The following is a 19,385-nucleotide window of genomic DNA, read 5'->3' as shown; positions in this document are numbered from 1 at the left end:
AGAAGCTTTGGAAATCTAAGAAGAAGAGCTACAACTTTCATGTTTTGGGTTTTTCCTAATTCTTACTGGACAAGGGTGAAAACTTGGTTTGAAGTCGTGAAAAGTACGCTGGGAAGTGAAGAAAAACGTCTTTGGACATACTTGAGTATTTCTGCCATAACTTGAGCTGTAGACCTCTTATTTTTCTGATTCTTGAACGAATAGAAATATAATGGAAATGGCTATAATTAATATCTTTAACACTTTTCCAAATTCAGACTCTATCATACTCAAATTTGGCCTGAAAGTTCCTCGCCGCGGCAAGGAAAAATCTTCGCCACGGCGAAACCTGCATCAGATGTAAAAATAAAACGACGCATTTTGGCTTGCTAGGGCTTCATCCTTAAGTGAAAGAGGTATAAATTAGAGTGAAAAGGAAGAGAAAAGGGTCTTGGTTCGTTGTTTGGGAGGCAGCTCATGGAAGGAGAAGATTATTGAAGATTTTTGGAAGGAGAAGATTATTGAAGATTTGGGCTTCAAATTAGAGAAGATTTCTCCATCTTTTGCTTGTTTTTCAATGATGAATCTTGATTCAGTTTGTTTTTGTTATTTTATTTCGTTTTTGAGTATAAACTGAGTTGTTTAGCTAGGGTTTGATGTAACCTTGATGCAATGATTCAATTTTATATGAATTGATTTACTTTGAGTTTTAATTTCATGATTGAGTGTTTATCTCCTTGCTTAATGACTTTTGGATGTTAGATCACCATTCAAATGTGTGTTGTTCACAATGAGACTGAGAAGTGATTTGTGATTGTGCCTCTTGGGATAAATACCGTAGATTAGCAAACGCTAGAGATAGGTTTAGCGATCTATGAAATCTAGATAGAATTCCATAAAGCTTAGAATCCTTTGAACTATTAATCTTCATTTTGTTGGGTGCGGAAGCATAATAGGGATAAGTAGGGAAATGTAGCATGAGAATGTATGTTTTACAACTTAGGGAATTCGATTTTCAATCAAGGAATTAGAACTTGGGTAATAGATTCTATGATTTGGGTTAGCGTATTTAGGTGAATTCAACACCCTAGCATTTGTTTTAGAATTGTTTAATTAGTTAAGTTGTTGGGTTTTGCATTTGTATTTAGTTTGTTAATTTTCCATCAATCCAATTTATTGTTGCTTCAATTAGGACTTAAACTAGAGAAATCGGTACTTAGTAATGCTATCCTCGTGGGAACGATACTCACTCATCACTTTATTACTTTGTGCGACTAGTACACTTGCTATTTATGCATGTTGTAGTAACAACACATTAGGCATACGTGACTTAATATACTTTTAATTGAGAGGTTATTATTTAATGTCTCACCAGATTATTATATTTGTTAGAATGACATTGTTTGGCATGTTATTGAACATTCAACCTTAGCATGCATTCTAAACAAAATATTAAAACGTGTTGGTACATGGCCTAACTACAACTGATTTCTCGAGCCTAGAAGAATCGGTAGGTCACCTAGCGGTCCTGTAATAAGTTCTTGAGTCTTCAAGTATGATCGTCTCCTCCTTGATCCGTCTTCAAGTACATTACAAAAACATCATTATAAATTTACAGTGAGAATAATTATACAAAATTCTTTACATCAATAAATTTAGAAACCTCGATTTACATTCGAGGGGAATGAGATGAAAAAAGAATGTACATCGAGAAAGGGAGAAAGGTAGGACATGCAGGCCCTATTTAATAAATTACAACCATTCATACCCAAAAATTTTAAAACATTCACCATAGGTCTAAGGCTCATGTACCGGGCAACATGCAATACACAAACAAGTTCATGGCATACATTTCAAAAAAATCAATTTTTGAATTGGGTAGATTAATTATTAATTACGCCTTGACAATTTACAGATATTTGGTCCAAAAGTTTTAAAACTTTTCACTTTGGCCCCTGCGCACTCGAAAGTGCACTCGCTGCAGCGATGGATTAGATCACCGCAGGGTGAGCTGATTTGCATCGCGTACATGCACCACGTGCGATCACCACAGCAATAGGTTATATCGTCGCGGCTAGCACTGATTTTCGTCAGCGCGCACCTTAGACTGCGATTGCTGTGGCAATTAGTTATATTGTCGCGGCAAGTGCTGATACTCAATCAGTGATCGCGCTAACGATCACCATGGCTATGGGTTATATCACCGTGACGAGTGCTGATTTTTGCAATCAGCGAGTACGCCACACAACACACGTCGCGATGATGGGTTATATCACTGCGACGAGCATACACTGATCTGTAGCACCATATCAGTTCAACCAGCCACCAAAAATATGCCGAACGGATTTTGTAATCAATCTTAGCTACTGATTTCAACAAAAATCCATAACCCAATATATTCCAAAATTGCAGATCATCAACAAATTAAATTAATCAATTAATTGATTTCTTAAAACATGCTTTCATGGCAGATTTTGTGCAGATTCATCAAGGCAACATGTTATCAATCAAATACATGTAATTAACCATTCATAAAAACTATAAAATCCGGTGCCCTAAGCCCTGATACCACTGTCAGGAAACGATCAAGTCATGGCAATGGAAAACAAAAATTATTTACAAAATGGATCGTTCCTTAGAACCAAGATCAGGGCACAAATTTACAGTTTATATATTATATTAGAATCTGCAAAAAATTCAGTCTAGCGTTAAGAAATCATACACGTGTTTGGAGGCTCCTCCAACTTTTCTCTGAACGGGTTTTGCTACTGACCCAAGAGTAGGATCGAACCAATGTAGTCCACACGAAGTTAAACCCAAGGAACTAAAGAGGAATTTGCTAGATCCTCTTTAGCCTTAAGAACCAAGAAAGAATCAAATAATATTTAATTCAACCAACAAGGCAAACTGGCGTGGGAAGAGAGAAAAAAGGGGGCTGGAATTTTAGTCTAAATGATTGAATGAATTTATTATTTAATGCACAAATTGTTGCACTTATATAGTGCACACTTTGCCCTATTCCGTCATGGAATAGACTTGGGCACCAACCCCAACACCCCTTGTATCCAAACAGCCCCATTTAGATATTTTAATTTTAATTATCATTATCTCAATTAAATTCAATTAATATATAACAATAATGATAATTTATTTAAATATATGCGAACATATATTTAAATGTAATCTCACTTATTTAATTTTAATATTAAATTAAATAAAGGCTACGACCTCGGCAAATTTAATTGCACTATGAGATTACCAAAATACCCTTTTGCCTAAAAGACGAAAATGCCCTTCTTATAAACTGACTCTTAAGTTATCTTCTAAGTGTGTGACCGTAGGCTCCTCATCATACCGGTAGTGTGTAGTATCGCGATTAACACCAATTAATCGTCTCACTAACACAGACCAAGATTGGCCCCTAGCAAGGCATCATGGCCACCCGATAGATTCGGATTCAGCGAAGAAGCTACCTGTCAATGATATGGTTACCATACAATTCAATCCTTTCATCATCCATTATCTCAACGAGACCGGGGCATAGAAATAGTGTCAACCTCAGTTACTCTCGATATGTATGTATTCAGTTACTAGACCAATGACCGGAATTATAAACTAGATAGAGCAACAACTCAATCCCATAGTTTTAGTGTCATTGCCATTTACTGAATTGTACCGTGAGATAACTTCCCCCGTACCCGGGAGTGCTGAATCCTCTATCGATCCACTATAGTCTTGATACACTCCTTGATGCAGCCAATCACTACCATATTGATAGCTCTGAATAAAACTGCGTTGAGCTAGTGTCAAACTACACCAATCAGTGCACAAGGCGCTTTGGTGATCTCAAGTCTAAGGATCACATGCACCACCATTTGTTAGAGGATTTGTTCCATAGACATTGGGGTTACCATCCATATGGAATCCTCTAGTGGGTCAGTCTAGTGAACTTGCCTATAGCAAGCACCCATGTGTTACACAAGGTTGTCACTAAACAACCTTGACAAGTGAGATTAGTTACTTCCTTTCGACAGGGTCATTCAACACTATGATAGCCTTATCGTATTATCTGTGCCCTTACTTTACAATAATACTAGGGCTACGGATGTTTCTAGAATGGCCACCATATGTGCTCATAAGGTTCTCACTATCAAGATTTGAAACACTTGATACCCTCGTCACGGTTCTACCATTCTAAAGACATATATCAATACATACAATGATGATTTATGCGTTATAGAATAAAATGCCTTTTATTGATCAATGAACATTATTACAAAGAGTCAATTCTACAATAATTGATTGGCTCTAGGGCACCTACTCTAACAGCTTATGCTTTAGAGACTATGACTCACGTACTTAACCATGTACCATCAAAGTATGTGGATAAGACTCCATATGAACTATGGAGTGAGTGAAAGCCCAATTTGTCTTATCTGAAGATTTGAGGTTATGAAGCTTATGTCAAGAACTTGACTTCGAACAAGCTGGGCACGAAGTTTAATAAATGTATTTTTGTGGGGTATCTTAAGGAGACCAAAGGATATTATTTCTACCACCCAGAAGAGCGCAAAGTTTTTGTCACTCGTACTATTGTCTTCTTCGAAAAGGAGTTTCTCCTAAGAGGTACCAGTGGGAGAAAAGTAGAACTCGATGAAGTTCTAGAACCACAAGATACATTAGACAAAGGATGTGAAGATGTGCCACAAGAAGTGGTTGAACATCGTGAGGAGGTTACTCCACAATCTGTGGATCAAAGTGAACAACCTCAAGTAGCACAAGAGTTACGTAGGTCTAGGAGAGTACGTCATGAGCCCGAGAGATAGGTCTTCTCATGACTCAGCATGGTGACGTACTGGTCTACCAAGACAAAGAACCCAAAACCTACGATGATGCTATATCAGATCTAGATTTTGTTAAATTGCTTGAAGCCATGAAATCTATGATGGACTCCATGTACCAAAACCAGATTTGGTCTCTGGTGGATCCACTTGAAGGGGTAAAACCCATAGGGTGTAAATGGGTCTTCAAGAAAAAGACTAACATGGATGGCAATGTGCATACCGATAAAGCACGACTGGTTGCCAAAGGTTTGAAATAAATTCATGGTATTGACTATAAAGAAACCTTTTCACTGGTTGCCATGATTAAATCCATCCAAATTATGCTTGTGATTGTTGCATATCATGACTACGAGATTTGGCAAATGGATGTCAAAACGGCTTTCTTGAATAGAAACCTTGAAGAAGATGTGTATATGACACAACCCAATGGTTTTGTTCTTGATGGACAAGCTAATAAGATATGTAAGTTGAAAAGGTCTATTTATGGACTCAAGCAGGCTTCAAGGAGCTGGAACATTCGTTTTGATGAAGTTGTAAAAGAATTCGGTTTTATCAAGAACGAAGATGAGCCTTGTGTTTACAAGAAAGTAAGTGGGAGCGCAGTGGCATTCTTGGTGTTGTATGTCGATGACATACTTCTGATCGGGAATGATATACCAAACTGCCAATCGGTAAAGACTTTGTTATCCAAGTGCTTCTCCATGAAGGACTTAGGAGAAGCAGCCTACATCTTCGGAATAAAGATCCACCGTGATAGATCGCATACGTTGCTTGGCCTATGTTAGAGTACGTATATTGACAAGTTATTGAAAAGATTCAGTATGGAAGAATCCAAGAAGGGATTTCTTCTGATGTCATATGGTGTCTATCTCTCTAAGGATATGTGTCCTAAAACACACGGTGAAAGAGATAGAATGAAGAGGATCCCATATGTGTCAGCAATTGGATCCATCATGTATGCCATGTTATGTACTTGGATTGGTGTCTCATGTGTGTTAAGCACTTGTAGCAGATATCAATCGAATCCTGTAAAACCCCCCTCCAGTCAGGTATCCTCTGAATATCCCTCAATGAGAATCCCGAGGATACATGTCTGGAGAACGAGTTGTATTTAGAAAAAATCTGTATAAGGATAATAATAATAATAATATCCAAAACATGCATATAAAATATGACGCAGGATCTAAACTTATAATTTACAAACTTTAAGAAATTACACAATCAAAACATATTTATAGGGTGGAAGCTTCCAAATGTATTTCACAAATATTTATCATTTACATATTTACATCAAGATAAAAACATCGAGGAGATAATAAATCATCTCCCTCACGTGTAGTCCCACTGTCTCTAGCATCCCTGCTTTAGTCTACTGCAAAGCAATCAACAATGAAAGGGTGAGCGCTAATCGCTTAGTTTGGAATGATTTTTATTCTAAATGTACTATTTGATCTTTATTTAAACATATCTGTTAACACATCACTTATCTTACATCTAGGGATACTTCCCTTTTATTACTAATTCATATGCTTTTCATCATTTTATACCCATGGCATATAAACATCAATGTGTACACCCACACATATATCATGACATAACATCTAAAATCATCTAACATGAGTATAAAGGATCTCATGATGTAAATAACATCATAAATCAGTAATGCAACTAAATGCATATGAAACATTAACGTCTAGCCGATCGGACTTTTCTTAGCATCTAAGCACTTCATATCATCTAGCCTCAAATTTCGTCTAGAGCTCATATCATCGGGAGGCATGCTTACGCGTTATTTATCTAAAGCATATATTCATCTTTCTCAACCGATATCGAGGATATGCTTACGCGTTTTCCATCATGTCTATATGCATCTCTATCATGTCTATTTGCATTTCTAACATCTTATGGCATGTAAATACATTTTTGGTGAGCTTATACTTTTAATTCCTATGGATTATCAACCCATTTACATTACCTCTTGCTCACATACATCATCTTAAAACATGTATACATTGCATCTTCATGCCATTTCATAACATTAATCTGCATTGACATCGACCATGTATATCTTTCAAAGATCATCTAACTAATGGGTAAACATTAGTACATGGCATTGCAATAATACATTAATAATCAATTCATACATAAGAATTGATTATGTTAAATCTTAAACTTTAATAACCAGTTTATGCTTCAGGCCATTTGCCATCCTTTCCTCAAACGAATTGGCTCTTGGCATAAACATAAAAGTTATAGGTATGTGTCTAGCTTTCTAATGCTTCAAGAATCACTCATTTCGATTTTTATAACTCAAGTTATAGTCGAAATACTGAAGCAGGGTTAACAAAACCCCTAAGCCCATAAACCGAATTTTCATATTACTATGCCCCATCAATCCTATTGACATAACCAATAGGTTAACTTATGGATCAATAAACCTCCCTTATAGTCTTAACATCTTAAAGGAAGTGTAAAATCTCATTCCATAATCATCATTATTGCTTAACATTGTAGATAATGCAAACAACACATCAACACTTCTAATAGCAACATTCACACCGTCCAATACTACAATTTTTGCCACAATCAGTATCCACACTTCATTTATTCAATCAAACATCACAACTCATAAAAAATAAATAGCATAAACTTCATGTAATGAATCAAGGCAATAGTAGAATAAATGAGTTACTACACTTGCCATCAACTAATTCTATGCTTTAAAGTTTAATTAAGGTTTCATAAAAATCTACAAAACCCTAGCATAAACCATAAAGTCATGGGAGGTTCTTCCTTGCCTTTTTAAAGACTTCCTCCACAACAATCCTTTGCCTTTGACTCTTTTACACCTTAATCCTACATAATAAACATTATACCTCAACATCTACTTCAAATCTTCAAATCACAAAACTAAAGTTTTTTTACCTTACCTTAAACCTTCTAATTGAAGATCCAAGGCTCCTATCTGTTCTCTTGAAAAATTAAGCCAAACTCCTTTAAACATTAGAGAAAGAAAGCTTGTTCATGGAAGAATTGAGGAAAAATGGAAGAAATGTTGAAGGCTCTCTCCTTTGGCTGAACGAATTTCATCTCATTTATAGGAAATATTTCATTTATTTTTTAAAATTATGCAATTGGCCCAATTATTTTAATTGTATAACTATAAGTCCTTAATTCTTCATATAAAGGCATTTTGGTCATTTCACCAGACATAATTATTACTTAATTATGCCATTAAATGCAATGAAGCTACTCATCCTGACTTTTTCAATGTTATCCATAGGCAAAATAACCATTTTGCCCCTAAGCCTCTCTATGGATAATTGATTCAACCGTTCCAATGAATTGACTATTTTGCCCTTAGTTAGATTTTTATGCTTTTAACATAAAATTAACATTTAAAGGACTATTTTGGTTAGGAACATACCTTTGACATCTTGGGTATTACAAATCCAGGTGAGAGTAACTAGATAGCTGTCAAGAACATTCTAAGTACTGAAAATGACTAATATATGTTCTTGGTTTATGGAGGGGAAGATGACTCACTGTAAGAGGATACAGTGATGCTAGTTTTTAAACAGACAAGGATGATTACACTCGCAATCAAGGTTTGTATTTTGCTCAATGGGGGTGCAGTGAGTTGGAAGAGCTCCAAACAAAGCATGTAGCAGATTCTACAATGGAAGCTAAGTATATCGCATTATCCGATGTAGCCAAAGAGGCGGTTTGGATCAAGAAGTTCGTCACTGAACTTGGTATGGTCTCCACTATTGTTGATCCTATAGAAGCTATTGTGACAACAATGGAGCAATAGCTCAGCAAAGGAACCACGGTCTCGCTAGAAGTCCAAACCATACTCAGGCGTTTTTCTCATTAGGAAATGGTTAAGAGGAAAGATGTACGATTAGTAAAATGCATACTGATGACAATCTTGCTGATCCATTGATGAAGCCTATTTCTAGCAGAAGCATGAAAAGCACTTAAGGTCATTCGTATTAATACATGAATGATTGGCTATAGTGCAAGTGAGAGATTGTTAGAGGAGGTGCCTTATAGCCAATCCTATTTTCTAAATTGACTTTTTGTAATATGTTTTATTATCAATAAAGGTATCTTATTATCATGTGATTGTTATATTCATATAAGAAAATGATAATGTCCTTAGGATGGTAGAACCGTGAGAGGGTATCAGGTGTTTGAAATCTGATAGTGAGAACCCTATGAGCACATGGTGGCCATTCTAGAAACTTCAATAGCCCCAGTATTATCGACCTAGGGCACAGATAATACGATAAGGTTATCTAAGTGTTGGACTACCCGTCGAATGGTAGTGACAGATTTCACATGTCAAGGTTGTTTGGTGACAACCTGGGCAAACATGGGTGCTTGCTATAGCAAGTTCACGAACGGCCCACTGGAGGATTCCACATAGATTGTTACCCTAGTGTCTATGGAACAAATCCTCCAATGAATTATGGTGCATGTAATCCTTAGACTTGAGATCACTGGAGCGCCTTGTGCACCGATTGGTGTAGTTTGACACTAGCTAATGTAGTTCTATTAAGGACTATTAGAACGATAGTGGTTGGCTACATTGAAAAGTGTATCGAGACTATGGTAGATCGATAGAGGATTCATCACTCCTGGGTATGGAAGAAATTATCTCATGAGTAATTCAGTAGATGGCAACGATATAAATCAGTGGTCCCAGTGGGATTGAGTTATAGCTTAATCCATTATCTACGTTAGTCCAATAACTGAATATTGAGATATCAAGGATATCCCAGGTTGACACTACTTCTATGCCTCGACCTTGATGAGTTAATAGATGATGAAATGATTGGATTGCACAGAAACCATATCGTTGATAGGAAGCAATTCATTGAATCTGAATCTATCGGGTGGCCATGATGTCTGGCTAAAGGCCAATCTTGGTTTGTATCTGTGGTGGATGACTGAGTTGTAGATGATGCTATTCACTGCTGATACAATGAGGAGCCCTAGGTCACACACATAGAAGACGGATAAGAATAAAATCGTGAGAGGGGTATTTCGTCTTTTAAGATGAAAGAGCATTTTGGTAATCTACAGTGTAATTAAATTTGCTGAGGTATGGCTATTCCAATTTGGAATAGGGTTTAGTGTGCACTATTAGTGCAACTAAATTAAAATGAAATAAATCATTCAATCAAATCTCCCCTCACACCACCACAACACCGCCCCGCCACCCCGCCGCCCCCCCCCCCCCCCCCCCCTCCCCCCAAAACCAAAAACATGAATCCCATTGTGAGAGAGAATTTTTCTTCCAAAAAAAATTCTGCATATTTTATTCCCTTAGTTGAGTGAATTACCTAGCTTAATAGTTCCTCAATGACATTTGTCCTGTCTTCGTGTGGATATCGGGAGTTCATTCCTAACTAGGAGTGGAAGCGAATCACATCAATCGGAGGAGTCTCCAAACGTTGGTATGACATTTAACTTGGTTTAAATATTTTTGTATTAAATTGATGTAGATCCGTAATTGGATAATTGGTTTTATGGGTTTTTGTGATCAAAAAGTTTTATATTTCTACTACGTAAATGATCCAAAAACCAATAGATTTGACATTTGTTAGAGGTGGCAACTTTTCAATCACTTCAGTTTTGGCTCAATCTACTTCAATTCCCTTCCTTGAAATCAATGTCCAAGAACTATGCCCTCTTCAACCATAAAATGACACTTCTCCCAGTTTAACACTAGGTTGGTGTCTTGACATCACTGCAAAGCGAGGAAAAGGTTAGAAAGACAACCATCATAAGAAGAGTCGAAAACAGAGAAATCGTCCATGAACACTTCGAGAAACCATTCCACCATATCACTAAATATGGACATCATGCATCGCTGAAAGGTGGACGGTGCATTACACAACCCAAAGGGCATCCTCCTATATGCAAATGTACCATATGGATGATGCGTTGATTTTACAACATGCAATGTGTAGCAAATGCACTAGTCGCAAAAAGTAATAAAGTTATAAGTAGAGTATCGTTCCCAAGAGGATAATGTTAGTAAGTACCGATTTCTCTAGTTTAAGTCCTAATTGAAGCAACAATAAATTGGATTGATGGAAAATTAACAATTTAATTTTAATTAACAAAATATAAATGAATGATAATGAAATTAAAGCAAAACCCAACAACTTCACTACTGAAAACAATGCTAAAAAAAAATGCTAGGGTGTTGATTTCACCTAGATACGCTAACCCAAATCATAGAATCTATTACCCAAGTTCTAATTCCTTGATTGAAAATCGAATTCCCTAAGTTGTAAAACATACCTTTTAGGCTATATTTTCCTACTTATACCTATTAAGCTTCCGCACCCAACAAAATAAAGATTAATAGTTCGAAGTCTCTTAAGCTTTGTGAAATTCTATCTAGATTTCATAGATCGCTAAACCTATCTCTAGCGTTTGCTAATCTATGGCATTTATCCCAAAAGGCACAATCACAAATCACTTCTCAGTCTCATTGTGAACAACACACATTTGAATGGTGATCAAGCATCCAAAAGTCATTAAGCAAAGAGATAAACACTCAATCATGAAATTAAAACTCAAAGTAAATCAATTCATATAAATTTGAATCATTGTATCAAGGTTACATCAAACCCTAGCTAAACAACTCAGTTCATACTCAAAAACTAAATAAAATAACAAAAACAAACTGAATCAAGATTCATCATTGAAAAACAAGCAAAAGATGGAGAAAACTTCTCTAATTTGAAGCCCAAATCTTCAATAATCTTCTCCTTCGAAGAGTTGCCTTCCCAATGACGAACCAAGACCTTTTTCCCTTCCTTTTCATGCTAATTTATACCTCTTTCACTTAAGGACCAAGCCACCAAGCCCTAGCAAACCAAAATGCATCGTTTTATTTTTCACATCTGATGCAGTTTTGCGGCAGCGAATATTTTTCCTTGCCGCAGTGAGAATCGTTCGGGCCCAATTTGAGCATGATAGAGTGTGAATCTGGAAAAGTGTCAAACATATGAGTCTTATCTCTTGAACATATGTTTCTACTCGTCTAAGAATAAGCCCAATCCGAGGTTTATAGCTCAAGTTATGGCAAAAATACTGAAGCACGTCCAAAGATGTTTTTCTTCAGTTCCCAACAGACTATTTACGATTTGAAGCCCAGTTTTCACCCTTTTCCAGTCAGAATTAGGAAAAACCCAAAAAATGAAAGTTATAGATCTGCTTCTAAGCTTTCAGATCATTCCGAGTTTCCAAGCTCAAGTTGCACAATTTACGCTCAAAACTGTCATTTATGCTCAAAATCATCGTTTAGCCTTGCATAGAAAAATTAATAGAATTAGGTAGCAATTATGGCCCAAATTGTATGAGAAGTATCCTAAATCCTATCGAAATTCAATGCAAAATCATAGGAGAAAATAGGATTATCAAATACCCCCAAACTTATGATTTGCTCGTCCTCGAGCAAAAAGGAATAAAAATAAAAACAAAAAGAAAGATAAATACCTAGATTGAATCACAATGCAAGTCTGAAAAATTGTTTGTCAATTATTACAAAAAACAAAAAAAAAAAAAAAGAATCACAATGCAAGTCTGAAAAATTGTTGGTACATTATTACTAAAAAGAAAAAAATAGAAATAGAAATTTGAGAGTTTCATTTCAAAATAAAAAATAAGAATTGCACATGTTTGAGGGTTATAAAATGGTTGACATCTTGATTGGTGGTTGAGAAAGACAGCGGAGATTGATGTAGGTTGAGAAAGAAAGCGGAGATTGGTGTAGTTCTTAGTGTTTGCATGAAGGAAACCGAGTTCTCTTACTTTGTTTATCTTATCCTTTTCTTTGGAGCCCACTAACTGCGCCTAACGTTACAAGCCTGTAAAGACCTTTTGATCCTTAGTGATGTCTAGTCCGCATTAGTGGAGAGTAGTTCGATACTTAGGCTTATGGAGTCTACCACCATTTGATAAACTTTACATTTCTGCATAAAATAATCCGCGAAGTCAGAAGGTGGACTGAAGTGGGGATTACCTACTCAGGAGGCCGATAGAGAAAGATAGTCAATCAGCTTTTAACTTCTTGGAGTGTTATGCATTTTCCAGTAATAATATTTCAACAATTTTTTGAGACTTGTATAAATTCTAGGCAATTCTTGGTGTTTGATTTTGAGTTTAATTTCTCTCATTTCTTTTTCAATTTTGTTGTCTTTTTTTGTTTGTTAGTTGTTCTCTTTTAGTCAAATTTTTTACCTGATGCTCGGGGACGAGCATGTCTTAAGTTTGGGGGTATTTGATAATCCTAGGATTATACTGTTTTATCTAGGCTTTTTGGCCGGATTTTGGATACTTCTTCTTTCGTTTGTACCTGAATTGCAACTTAATTTCATATATTTTATGTTTCAGGCAAAAACGTGCAGTTAGAGCAAATACTAAGCAGAATTGAGTTTCTGGACCCAGAAGCAAGCGAATCTCAGGATTCGGGGAAGTTCTGAAGCGGATTTGAAGCACTATGAAGCTTGTCCTATTGGAGATCAATAAAGATTGAAGATTCAAGCAAGGAAGCAAGCGAAGGCAATTTCATAAATTCAGAATAGTTCAGAAAATTTTGCCGCCGCAAAGTTCTTTCTTCACCACGGTGATAAACTCTCGGTTTAGATAATGAATTAGAAGCTAACTTGATGTCATGGCGAAGTCTGCAATTTTCAGTTATTAAAACTGTACGTTTTAATTTTATGTGAGAGTTGATGAGAATGCAAAATGTCATATTTATCCCCATTAATGTCTAGTATTTTATACTTATTTGTTGCCTAAATGTACTCATTATTATTTTATTTTGATTTAGGATGCAAATGGAGGCGTTAAATGCAAAACAGAACTAATTAGGTGAATTCAGATAGTTTCGACATTGCTTCGTAATCTGGGCATAACTCTCTCATCCGAGCTCCGATTGAGATGATTCAAAATGATGCGGAACTCTAAGAAAGATATATACAACTTTTATGTTTTGAGTTTGGAGAGATACTCGCTGCATCAAGGTTGTAATCGGGCTTGAAGTTGACACACCTGCGCTGCTGACATTCTGGAACATTCTGCCCTATCATGCAAGTCAATTAGGTAGTTTATTATTGGAAGTTTTGAAGACCTGTTGCACACAAGTTACAGTTGGAAACACCACTTTCCTATTTTACATTAGGACTTTATTTTAGTTTCAACTAATTAGATTAGGATAAATGTTATTTTAAGATATTAGAATATTTTTAGGAGACTGAGTAGAATTCAAAGACTTGAATTGGATATTCTTAAAAGGAGGGGGAAGGAAGGGGGGGGGGGGGGGGGGGGGGGGGGGGGGGGGGGGATCAGATTATAAGAGATTACACACGCCTCTTCTTCTGCTTCTCTTCTGCAAATTTCTCTTTTCAGTTTTGATTATGGCCATGAGCCGCTAAAAACGTTCATAACTTGGTCGAAGGAAACAGAGGCCTCGGAATCAATAAAACTGTGAGATCTAATCTGTTTTTTTCTTTAGTGTTCAATTTATGTTTTGAGTTTTGGATGTTCTTCTATGCCTATTTTCATGATTGTTTCGTTTAAGTACTAGGAGGCCTACTAGTGTATTATTCGTTGCAATCTACTACTAAGTTAGATATCAAATCCATAATTGTTTGATCCCTCTAACTTGTGAAGTGTTTAAGGTTTAAGAATTTGCTGTGTCAGGAATTATTAAATCTTAAGAAGAACATTCAACTAAATTAAATACAACCGCTTGTGCTTGTGTTGTTCAGCTTCATTGATTTCTCTAGCCCTTAAGGCTGCTACTAGATTAAACCTTTAGCGCTTGTCTAAGGTTGTTTAGTAGTAATATTAATTAGATCGCTTGTTTCCTAATTAATTACAACTAAGGAGAGATAGGTTAATAGTTCCAACGGTGAATATTCAAGGTATGAATTGATTTATATTTGCATCGATGATCAATTGTAAGATTCCGATGGTGGATGTTGACTTAGACCAAGGTTCGTTATTTTGATTGATTTTGATAGTTTAATTTGAATTGTTTTTCTTGAAATTGTTTCTGTTTTACTAAAAAACCCCCCCGCCTTGTTCACATAACATAAAATTCGGTTAGACACTCTCCGTGGGAACGATCCTTACTCACACTACTACATGTGTTTTTAGGCTTTAATTTTGGTTGCCTACGACAGCACACCAAGAGTCTTAGTTTTTTTTTTTTTTTTTTGGACCGACTATATAAGTGAGACTTAGTCATTTTAGGAGGGAGTTCGACTTTGTTTTGGGAGAAAGAAGAGAAGATTGGAGATTGAAACTCTTTGAATTCATCAAATAGGGAAGATTTTGTTCTCTTTTCTTTATTCCATCATGTTGAATGCCTTGCTTATAGCTTTTATTTGGCTTTGTGTTAATTTTAGTATGAACTAACTCACTTTTGGGTTAGGGTTTTGATGTAATTGGGATTTTAATGTTTAATCAATAAATTGATGTTGCTTTTACATTCTATTGCATGGATTGTGTGATTACTCTTGTTTTTATTGAAATTACTTGTTAAGCATGATGAGACTAAGAAGTGAATCATGTATTAGCTTCTTAGGGTAATTGCCATTGTTTTATTGAACGCTAAAGGTATGTTTGAGAATCCATGAAATCAATTTATGTTCCATTTAGCTTAACGAACTTGAAACTATTAACCTTCAATTTGTTGGGTGCGGAAGCTTAATAGGGAAAAGTAGGAAAACATAGACTGAGCTGGTATGTTTTACACATTAGGGTGTCCGATTTATAATCCATGCATATGAGTGTAGAAGTAATCGAATTCGTAGATTAATTCATAAAATCCTAGTGAAGTCAAAACCCTGACTGCTTTGTTTAATTGATATTTCTCTTGAATTAACTTTGCTGTCATAAATTAGCTTTTAAAGTACGTAGTGAATTTTGTTTTAACTTTAGCTTGATTTTCTCCCACAAATCCAAACATCTTTCTATTTCTCCAACTTGATAAACAACTAGGAAAATCAGTGCCTAACACGTAATCCTCGTGGGAACGATACTCTACTTACCACTTTATTACTTTTTGTGACTAGTGCACTTTCTACACATTGCATGTTGTAATTCTTGTTTAATTGATATTTCTCTTGAATTAACTTTGTTGTCATATGCGGCGAACTTTGGCAGTGAGTACAACGCCGCGGTGAAATCTGGAATTCCATTAGTCCAATTTTTGGGTAGTGTGTACAACGCCGCGGCGAAAAATAAAGAATTCCAAATTTTTCCATATTTTTTATCATTCACCTGAAACACCAAAAACAAACGAAATTAAACTATTTCCTAAGTCATAAAACAAATAAACAAATTCAAAACAACTAAAAATGAGAACACTTGGGTTGCCTCCCAAGAAGTGCTTGTTTATAGTTGGAAGCTCGACTTTCTCAAGTCCTCACTCCAGGATGTTGAGTTTGACGGGTAGTGACTTGCAACTCATCCCCCTATTGATAATCCGTGGATTATACAGTTTTCAGTAGACTTTTTAATCGGATTTCAGTTACTTTCTAGTGCATTTTTACCTGAATTGTTGTTTAATTCTTTACATTTTGTGTATCAGGTTAAAATGGACATTTTGAGCAAATAAGGACAAAATTGGAAGTTTTTGACTCAGAAGTTAGTGGACCCTAGAAGTTAGGAGAGTTCTGAAGCGGGATAAAGCACGATGAGGCTTGTTCCAAAGAGAAAGCACCGAGAATCAAAAAATCAAGCGAAGATGCAAGTAGAGTGGCAGTTTTGTAATTTCAGAACTTTTCAAGAAGCTTCGCCGCAGTGAAGACTTGTCCTTCGCCGCGGTGAAGTACGCCAGACACGAACAAGTCTGCTTCTTTCTTCGCCGCAGCGAGATTCTTCTTCGCTGAGGCGGCAGTCGTAATTTCTAATTTTGTAAAATGCACAGTTTTACTTTGTACGGGTTTTTCTGAGAAATTCGGGGCAAGTTATAAAAGAAACACTTAACCTTTTTGCCCAGGGTCATCTAGGAAGTAGGGTTAGCAACTTTTGCATTGGTTTTTTGATTAAGCTTGGAGAGATTCAGCGATTAGGAGGGTGAAGATTGGATTTTGAACCAAGAGATTCATCATTTGGGGAGATTTCTTGTCCTCTCTCTTACATTTCATTATGTTGAACTTGACTATTATTGTTTTTCTTATTTGTAGTGTTAATTTAGCCATGAACTAATCTATTTTTGGGTTAGGCTTTTGATTGTAATTCGGATTTCTAATGGGTTAAATTATTGATCATGTTATGTTCATATGACTATGCTTTGATTGTGTGTTTTCTCTTAGTTTTAATGCTTTATGTGATGAACATGATGAGATTGAGAAATGAATCATGTTAGGCTTCTTGGGTAATCACCATTATAGTATTGGATGCTAGAGATAGATTCAAGAATTAATGAATTCATTGTAGGATTCTTATGCTTAATGAGTTTGGAATTGTTAACTTTCAAATTGTTGGGTGCGGAAAGTTAAAAAGGAAGAATAGGAAAACATAGCCTGAGAAGGTATGTTTAACACCTTACTGAGTTTGATTTACAACTAATGCATATGAATGTGAATGTAGTTTAACTTTTAGGTTTAACCCATAAAATCCGAATGAAGTCAAAACCCTACCTTTTTACTTGAATTGATTTTTATCCGTGATTTTCATCTTGCATTCATAGTTAACTTTAGTTTAAAATTTATTGTTCAGTTTAATTAGAAACAGCTCCCATCAATCCAAAGATTTTGGCTGCTCCAACTTGAAAACGGTAGAACACTTAGTGCTTAGCTAACAATCCTCATGGGAACGATACTCACTCATCATTATATTACTTGTGCGATTAGTATACTTGCTACATATTGCAGGTTGTAGGAAACACGCATCATGTTTTTGGCGCTGTTGCCGAGGGATTTGTTTTAAGTTAACATTGAGTTTGTCTATAGTTAGCTAGATTGGAGTTTTTATTTTTGCTTTTAATTTTCAGTTGGTTTGTGATCTCACTTTCTTTCAATTCTGTCTTTGCAGTTTATGCGAAGAACGAGACGTTAACCAGTGGTTCCTATTGATCTTGAGATTGAGAGAATCATTAGACGACGTAATAGAGAGAGAAGAGAAAGAGAGGATTTAGTTGTAGAAGCAGAAGAAATAGTTGTTGAAATGGCTGAACCAGAAAATAGGACACTGAGGGAATTTTCAGTTCCCACAGTGAATGGTAGTGGGTCAAGTATTACTAGACCTACGGTGCAAGCAAACAACTTCGAGATCAAACTGGCAATCATCCAGATGATCCAGCAGTCGGTTAGATTTAATGGTGATTTGAAGGAAGATCTGAATCAGCACATTGCAAATTTCTTGGAAATTTGTGACACCTTCAAGTCGAACGGAGTGTCGGATGACGCTATTAGGCTGCGGGTATTCCCATTCTCATTGGGAGATAAAGTCAAGGGGTGGTTAATGGCATTACCACCTAGAACTATAACAACTTGGAATGATCTAGTACAAAAATTCCTTACCAAGTTCTTTCCTCCAGCTAAATCAGCAAAATTGAGAAATGATATCACATCATTTCTACAAGATGATTCCGAGTCATTGTATGAGGCTTGGGAGAGATACAAGGAGTTAATGAGGAAATATCCACACCATGGGTTGCCAGTTTGGCTTCAAGTCCAAATTTTCTACAATGGATTGATAGGTAATGTGCAAACCATGGTGGATGCAGCTTCAGGAGGGGCCTTGGAGAATAAGACACCAGAAGAGGCCTATGAGTTGCTTGGGTTTTGGCAAGCAACAACTATCAAAGACCAAATGAGAGAGCAACAACAACAACAAGGAAATCTTCGGGTCTTCATGAAGTTGATGCCTTCACAGCCATCTCAGCCCAATTCACTGCACTTCAAAAACAGTTGGGAACTATGCAGGTAAACTCTATACAAGCACCTTAACTAACATGTGATTTTTGTGTAGGGAACCATGTGAGCAACGAGTGTCAAGTTGGGAACACATTTGCTTCGTCATCTTCATCAACGGAGCAAGTGAATTACTTGGCAGGAAATCAGAGACAACCAAACAACCCATACTCCAACACATTCAACCCGGGGTGGAGAAATCATCCAAATCTGGCTTGGGGAAATCAAAACCAGCAAAATAACCAATGGAACCAGAGGATAGTTCCAAATAACCAACCAGGGGTGACTAATCAACAAGGAGATCCAAGAGTGACGAAGTTGGAAGATATGTTTGGGAAATTTATGCAGGAGACAATGGGATTCATGAATGAGACGAGGACGAATTTTAGAAATCAAGGAGCGTTCATCCAGAATCTTGAGGTACAGATGGGCCAATTGGCCGAGAAGCTTAATGAGAGACCGCAGGGTTCCTTACCAAGCAATACAGTAACTAACCCACGTGAGCAAGTTAATGCAATTTCGTTGAGAAATGGGAGAGTTTTAGAAGAGGTGAGAAATTCAAGGAAAGAGGAAACCTCATCAAAGAAAAATGAAGAATCTAATGAGG

At 36.3% G+C, this 19,385-nt stretch overlaps 1 non-coding gene across 1 annotated transcript; it reads right to left on the bottom strand.

Annotated features, from left to right (window-relative positions):
* Nucleotides 1-18,413: 18,413 nt before the first annotated feature.
* LOC116117414 lies at nucleotides 18,414-18,520 on the bottom strand. The gene has a single exon (XR_004125952.1). It is a non-coding gene; the product is annotated as a small nucleolar RNA R71 (small nucleolar RNA).
* Between the last annotated feature and the right edge of the window lie 865 nt (nucleotides 18,521-19,385).

The sequence above is a fragment of the Pistacia vera genome, unplaced genomic scaffold (genome assembly GCF_008641045.1).
Source record: "Pistacia vera cultivar Batoury unplaced genomic scaffold, PisVer_v2 Contig807, whole genome shotgun sequence".
Classification (NCBI taxonomy): Eukaryota; Viridiplantae; Streptophyta; class Magnoliopsida; order Sapindales; family Anacardiaceae; genus Pistacia; species Pistacia vera.
The sequence above is the reverse complement of the archived record's forward strand: the minus strand, read 5'-3'. Positions and strand labels throughout refer to the sequence as shown.